The following is a 6,517-nucleotide window of genomic DNA, read 5'->3' as shown; positions in this document are numbered from 1 at the left end:
TTTTTCAATAAGGTGTAGGTTTTAAAACTTAGTTTTTTTAAAAAAAATATTTTTTTAAGTCTAACTTTTTATAAAAATAAACTTAAATAGATGGCTCGTTAGGCCTCACCTTCATTCCTAACTTTAGATTCATTGATTGGACTTTCTGTTTTTTGGGCCCTCTGATCATTCTGAGGATTTAATCAAGTTGCAATGGGATCTCGGAAAAAGAAATGGGATGTTCTATGATGAGGCAAGAGACGAGCCACCTTCCTCTCTTTTTCTCAATCTATGACTGTAAATATCAGAGTTTATTCAAAGTCTCACTATTACTTTTATTTTGAGGTCACAGAGTGGTTGCCGAGATGTGTTGCTCAGATGCTTTGCCACATCACCTTGTTGCTAGAAAACATAGTAACAAACACTTACAAATTGAAGTTACTCTCTATGGTTCAGAAATTGGAGAGTGAATCTAGTTCAATTACCTTTTTGATGCCATGATGGACTCAACTTTGAATAATGTCCTGAATTCATCCCATTGTCCCTTAGCACCATCCTAAACAATCCCAATCGATGTTCCTTGTTACTTTTGCAGCTCAGATATCCAGCACCAGGAGCTCCACAGTTGGCTAGGAGGGTGAAGGAACTCCTCCAAGCATCTGGTTTCAGTCGTGTCGATGAAGATCGAACGCGAGGGCTTGACCATGGAGCCCGGGTTCCTCTTATGTTGATGTATCCTGAGGCCGACATCCCAGATTCCCAGTGTGTCAACTTTCTCTTTCATCTAATAAAGACATGACATATCACTATAACTTGGACGATGAAAGTGTACTGATCATGGGCTCTGGAAGTGCTACTCATAACTTGAGCACAATGAAGCCTCCTGGAAGCTCTGTTCCTTCCCGGGCATCAGAATTTGATACTTGGTTGAAGGATACCCTTCTTGACGGAAGGTATTGTTCTCTGTGTTTTCATATTCATAAATCATATTGGTTTGTGGCATGCTTGAGCTAAGTAAGCAAGTTGTTTGGGTTCTTCAGCTTACCGTGTGATTTAAATACTAAGGTGTCAACAAAAGAGAGCACAACCCAATGTGGTAACTGTGCTGCAGTGTTTTTCTCAGGAAACTTTACATTCCAAAAGGTCTAAAAAATTATACCTATTTTTAATAACTAGTTACAACAAGATTTGTGGAGACTTTCTGCTTTAAGAAAATTTTTATTAAGATATTTTAAATCATTGGAAATAGTGATAGTTATTTTGAGATATTTTAACCTAAAAATTATATAGTTTTGGTTCTGAGATGTAATTCTCCCAGAAATAGGTCATCTAAGTGGATGCTTGTCAAGCCAGCCACAGGCTATTTACTCTTTAGTAAAAAGAACTCCTCACGTCGTACACTGTACAAGTGTACGTTGTTTTCCCCTTTCATTGGGTTTGTGTAGTACTAAAAACTGACGCAGGTGACAATTTGGTTGGAGATGTGATAAGGGATTTTGCGTTAGACTGTATAGTTGTGTGCTTGAAGTTGAGAATTGGTAATGCAGATATGGAGATATAAATCATTATGAAGAGAAGGCACCTCATGCTAGGAAGGCTCATCCCTGGCCTGATCATCTCTTCCCATTGCCCGCAGCCATTGGAGCTGCAGGCGAAACTCATCCACTATAGCTGGGGCCTTGGCACCATCTCTTATGCCTCTTACCAGTTTTCTGCTGCCACCTAATTCTAAACTTTGATGCGTTATAGTTGGATAAATTTGCGAGAGTTGTACAGTGCATGAAGTGGTAGGGGAACAGATCAGAAGAAATGCACTGCACTGGTGTGTGTGTTAATAAATCCCACTATTTGAAATATTCACTTGGATTAATCTTTTACTTTTGATAGGCTCATTGTACCATTGATTCATACGCTACATTTGTGATACATAATTGTTCAGTGTTTTTTTTTTTTATGGTCAGTAATTGTTCAGTGATTTATTATTGTTTGTATTTAATATTTTTTAAGGAATTGGTTAATGAATCTTTCAAGATAGGCTAAGTTTACAAAAACCGGCAGCCTTCTGCACATTTCTATTTCTAGGCATAGTAGTCAAATGGTTATTTATAATGTAAATAGGAAAGTATGTCTTTCAATTGTAAATCTTACTTACTAAATCTCGATCTGAAAAAAAAAATGATTTCAAATGTAAAACTTGACATTTTTATATCTTCATGATAGATTAAAAAATTCAAGATAAAGAAAAAATAACAACAAAATCCCACTGAAATATATAAATGACAATTAGATTCTTCTAAATGCCATAATTTCTTTGAAATTCTCAAGAACCTTTTTGACATTATTGATTTTAAGTTAAATGACTAAATTGCCTTATGTTTAAAATAAAAAAATAATGGGTTTATATGAAAAGTTGTAATTTCTTATTCAATTCTTGCGATTTACAAAATAAAAGTTGTGATTGGTTAAACAAAAATTATAATTAATTATTTTCAGAACTTGAACTTGAATAATAAAATAAATTTTACACGAGAAGTTATGATTTCACATAATAAAATTGTAATTATTTGAATAAAAATTGTGATTAATTATTTTTAGAACTTAAATTCCAATAATAAAAAATTTTACTCGAGATATTGTGATTTCTTATTCAATTTTTCTAATTCACAAAATGAAAATTATAATTGTTTAAACAAAAGTTATGATTGAAATTAATTATTTTTTGTCATTGTTTATCAATCATAAAAGAAATTTCATTTAAGAAGTTGTAATTTTTTATTTAATTTTTATAATTCATAGAACAAAAGTTATAATTGTTTAAATAAAAATTGTGATTAAGAAAATGGAGCTAAACCCTCTATTTTTATTTAGTCATTTAAATAAAATCATTAATGTCATAAAGTCATCTATGGATTTTAGAGAAATTATGACAGTTAAATGTCATTTATATATTTCAATAAAATTTTTTTATTATCATTTACAATGTGTAACTTGTTATTTATGCGTCATTAACTTGCAAAGTAATTTCAGAAATAATATAAAATAATATTTTTTAGCCAACTGAAATTATTTCAGATAAACCCACCGTAGAATGTGGTTAAAGTTAATGTTTCAAGCCTTTCTCATAAATATATATATATATATATATATATATAAGTAACACTAATAATAATAATAATAATAATACAACACTCTCTTCCCACAAAAACAAAAACTCTGATTTTAACTCCTCATCTTTGCATATTTCAATATATAGTTTTGGTAAAATAACAGAATTAATTACTCTGTATAGGACCAAATAATTATGATAATACTCTGCAGGATCAAATAACCTAAATGTAATCAAAATTTATTGTAAAAAGAAAAACTACTTCTCATATGTGCATACAACTCCAAAAAAGTAATTTACTAGTGGAGAAGAATAAGTATTGTGATTTGGTAAACAAGTCTTTATTTTAAAAAAATTCAATTTGCATTTTAACAACAACCAATTTTTTAATTAATAAGTTCAAAAAATTTACTTAATGGTGGATAGAACCAAGTGTTGTGATTTGATAAATGAGTTTCATTTAAAAAAAACAAGTCTTATTTTTATTTTAACAATAATAAATTTTCCAATCACAAAAACTATATAGAAGAGGTAGTTTTATTTTTTTATAATAAATTTTAATTATATTTAAGTCTTTTGATCTTGTAAAATAATATTAAAATTATTTAATATTGCGGATCAATTAATTATGTTCAATGATTCTTCGTTGTGATTTTTTCTATCCTTTTTTTTTCTCGGTATAATGAAATTCATAAAGAAGTCAAAATATCGACATCAAACACCAGTGATAGGATAGGGATAGGGTCATGTTATTCTATTCATTGTTGTGCAGGCAGTTTTGAATCTGACAATGACAATGGAAACCTTGCTAGAACTTTTGGTGCATTGCAATGTCGGCGAAGGCGGTCCGAGAAATACAAGCACAAATCTACGCATACACGCAAGAAGTATATAGATACATATAGTTTTTAATATAATGAAGTAATATCTTATCTTCACTCGGTGGAACGTGGAAGAGATCAAAGTCAAATGTCAAAACTTTGAAAATGGGATTCCTTGTTTCCTTACAATGGCGGATAATACCAAGTGCTGTTTCCAGATGCTCTGTTTATAAAAGAAATATTCACATTGTTCATATATAATTTAGCATAGGATATCAAGGAAGAAGAAATATATGGGAGTGAAGGAGACGTTTTACATATCACATGGCTCCCCCACACTCTGCATTGACGAATCGATTCCGGCGAGGCAGTTCTTGACGGCATGGAAGGATATTTTCCCGCAGAAGCCTTCTGCGATTCTGGTCATCTCTGGTCACTGGGACACCAAATTCCCCACCGTCAATGTCGTCGATCGCAACGAAACCATCCACGATTTCTACGGATTCCCCCCAAATCATGTATCAGGTTTCGCCTCTCTCGTCTTCCACTTTAATTACTATCCATTCTTGTTTGAATTTGAGCATTGACTGGGTATTCAATGAATAGCTGAAATATGCAGCGCCGGGGGCTCCGGAGTTGGCGAAGAGGGTGAAGGAGCTTCTAGAAGCGTCGGGGATAGAGCGCGTGGAGGAAGACAGGAAGAGGGGGCTGGACCATGGCGCGTGGGTGCCACTGATGCTGATGTACCCGGAGGCCGACATCCCGGTGTGCCAGCTGTCGGTGTCGTCGCACAGAGATGGAAGCTTTCACTATGAGATGGGAAGAGCGCTGGCGCCTCTGAAGGAAGACGGAGTTCTGATCATTGGGTCTGGAAGTGCCACTCATAACTTGAGAGCCATTGGTCCTCGAAATAGCCCTCCTCCAACTTGGGCTTCTGATTCATCGCTGGCTGGCTGAAACACTCTCTTCTTAATGCAAGGTAACTTCCATCTCTGATTACTTGTTAAGATTACAAAAAATTGAATATTCACTAACTAAGATGATATAACATTATAATCCTATACTTAAAATTTACAAATCAAACCAACCTATTTGGGTGATGAATAAACCTCATTTTGCCAGACTTACTGGGACCAAGATCTTTGTTAATTTGTGATCTTTCTTAAGTAGGATGAAACCTCATAACTCGATACAATGATGTGGCCTGATTTAGAATACCAACTTGGTGATTAAACAAACACCAATCATATCGTAATATTCCAACATTACACAAGCATGAAGTCTTGGATTCGAGCACGTGAATGTAAAAATGAATGAGTTGACTTTGCAGATATGAAGAAGTGAAGACATACGAAGAGAAGGCGCCGCATGCTCGAATAGCGCATCCGTGGCCGATCACTTTGTGCCGCTGCACGTGGCGTTGGGGGCTGCCGGAGAAAACGCAGAGGCGAGAGTCGTCCATGAAAGTTGGGATGGTGGCTCCTTCTCTTACGCCTCCTTTGGATTTAAAGCAGGGACTCCCGCTTGATCTGCATACGCATTTATGTACATCCACTTCATGTTTTCTCTCTGGTCTCTGTTTTTATGTTCATGTCACAAGATTCAGTAAACTTCTTTTTTCTGTTTTTTTTAGTAAAAATATGATGTGATGAAAATCATTTAACGTTAGAACTAAAATATGTTCTTACCCATATATGTATCAGAAAATTCAATTACACACACACCACAATGGATTCTTTTTTAAAGATAAATTATATCTAAATTAAATAACCCTCATCTGTTTTAAACTTTATTTTATTTTTTAGTGATTTTTTACTTTTATATTTTAATTAAAATGTATATCGTCCTAACATTTCATATAGCTATATATAAATATAAATGGGATAATTGGCCCACTGGCCCAAAAAAAAATTTGTAATAAAAATTTAAAAAATTTATCATGATATAATATTGTTGACAAATATAATAAATTGTCTATAATGTAAAATATAATAAATATTGTACTATTTACTTAATTTGGTTCTATAATATTGACTTTTGCAGATATAACTAATGTTATAGGACTAAACCAAATAAATAACTCAACATTATTATATTTTGTTATTGGCTAATTTATTATATTTGTTAATGATTACACTAATGTATATTAACTTTTATAAATTTTTAAATTTTAATGATAAATTTCTGGATATCAACATTAATAGACCATACTTCCAAATTTTCAAAAACTTTGTTCATATTTTTTGAGTACAAAATTTTTTTTGGCTAGTGGACTAATTTATCTAATAAATTTTTAATTTTAACAAATTTATTATCATAGTCACACTCATTAACTATATTAAATTAAAACAAACTTAGCCTTTTTCACAATTATTATATTAAATAATTTAATATTCAAATGACTATTTAATAAAATTTCATTCTATATTTAATAATAATAATTGTCATATTTAGAAAATATGGTGTTCAAGCTTAACTAAAATGGTTAAAAAAAAAAAAACAAAGGGTGAAGGAAATTTAGCCAAACCGAAAATATCTCTGCTTCTCTAAGTTTCTCTCTATAACCACCCCCACTCGCGTTCTGTTTTCGTATTACCGTGAAAAAAAAAAA

The 6,517-nt window shown here is 32.3% G+C and overlaps 2 pseudogenes; both read left to right on the top strand.

Annotated features, from left to right (window-relative positions):
• Positions 1-344: 344 nt before the first annotated feature.
• LOC129300088 (extradiol ring-cleavage dioxygenase-like) lies at positions 345-1,876 on the top strand (annotated as a pseudogene).
• A 2,177-nt stretch (positions 1,877-4,053) lies between these two features.
• On the top strand, positions 4,054-5,545 carry LOC129300090 (4,5-DOPA dioxygenase extradiol-like; annotated as a pseudogene).
• Positions 5,546-6,517: the final 972 nt, after the last annotated feature.

This window comes from Prosopis cineraria, unplaced genomic scaffold, assembly GCF_029017545.1.
Source record: "Prosopis cineraria cultivar Desert tree isolate PC_DT_omini unplaced genomic scaffold, ASM2901754v1 PC1422, whole genome shotgun sequence".
Lineage (NCBI taxonomy): Eukaryota > Viridiplantae > Streptophyta > Magnoliopsida > Fabales > Fabaceae > Prosopis > Prosopis cineraria.
The sequence above is the reverse complement of the archived record's forward strand: the minus strand, read 5'-3'. Positions and strand labels throughout refer to the sequence as shown.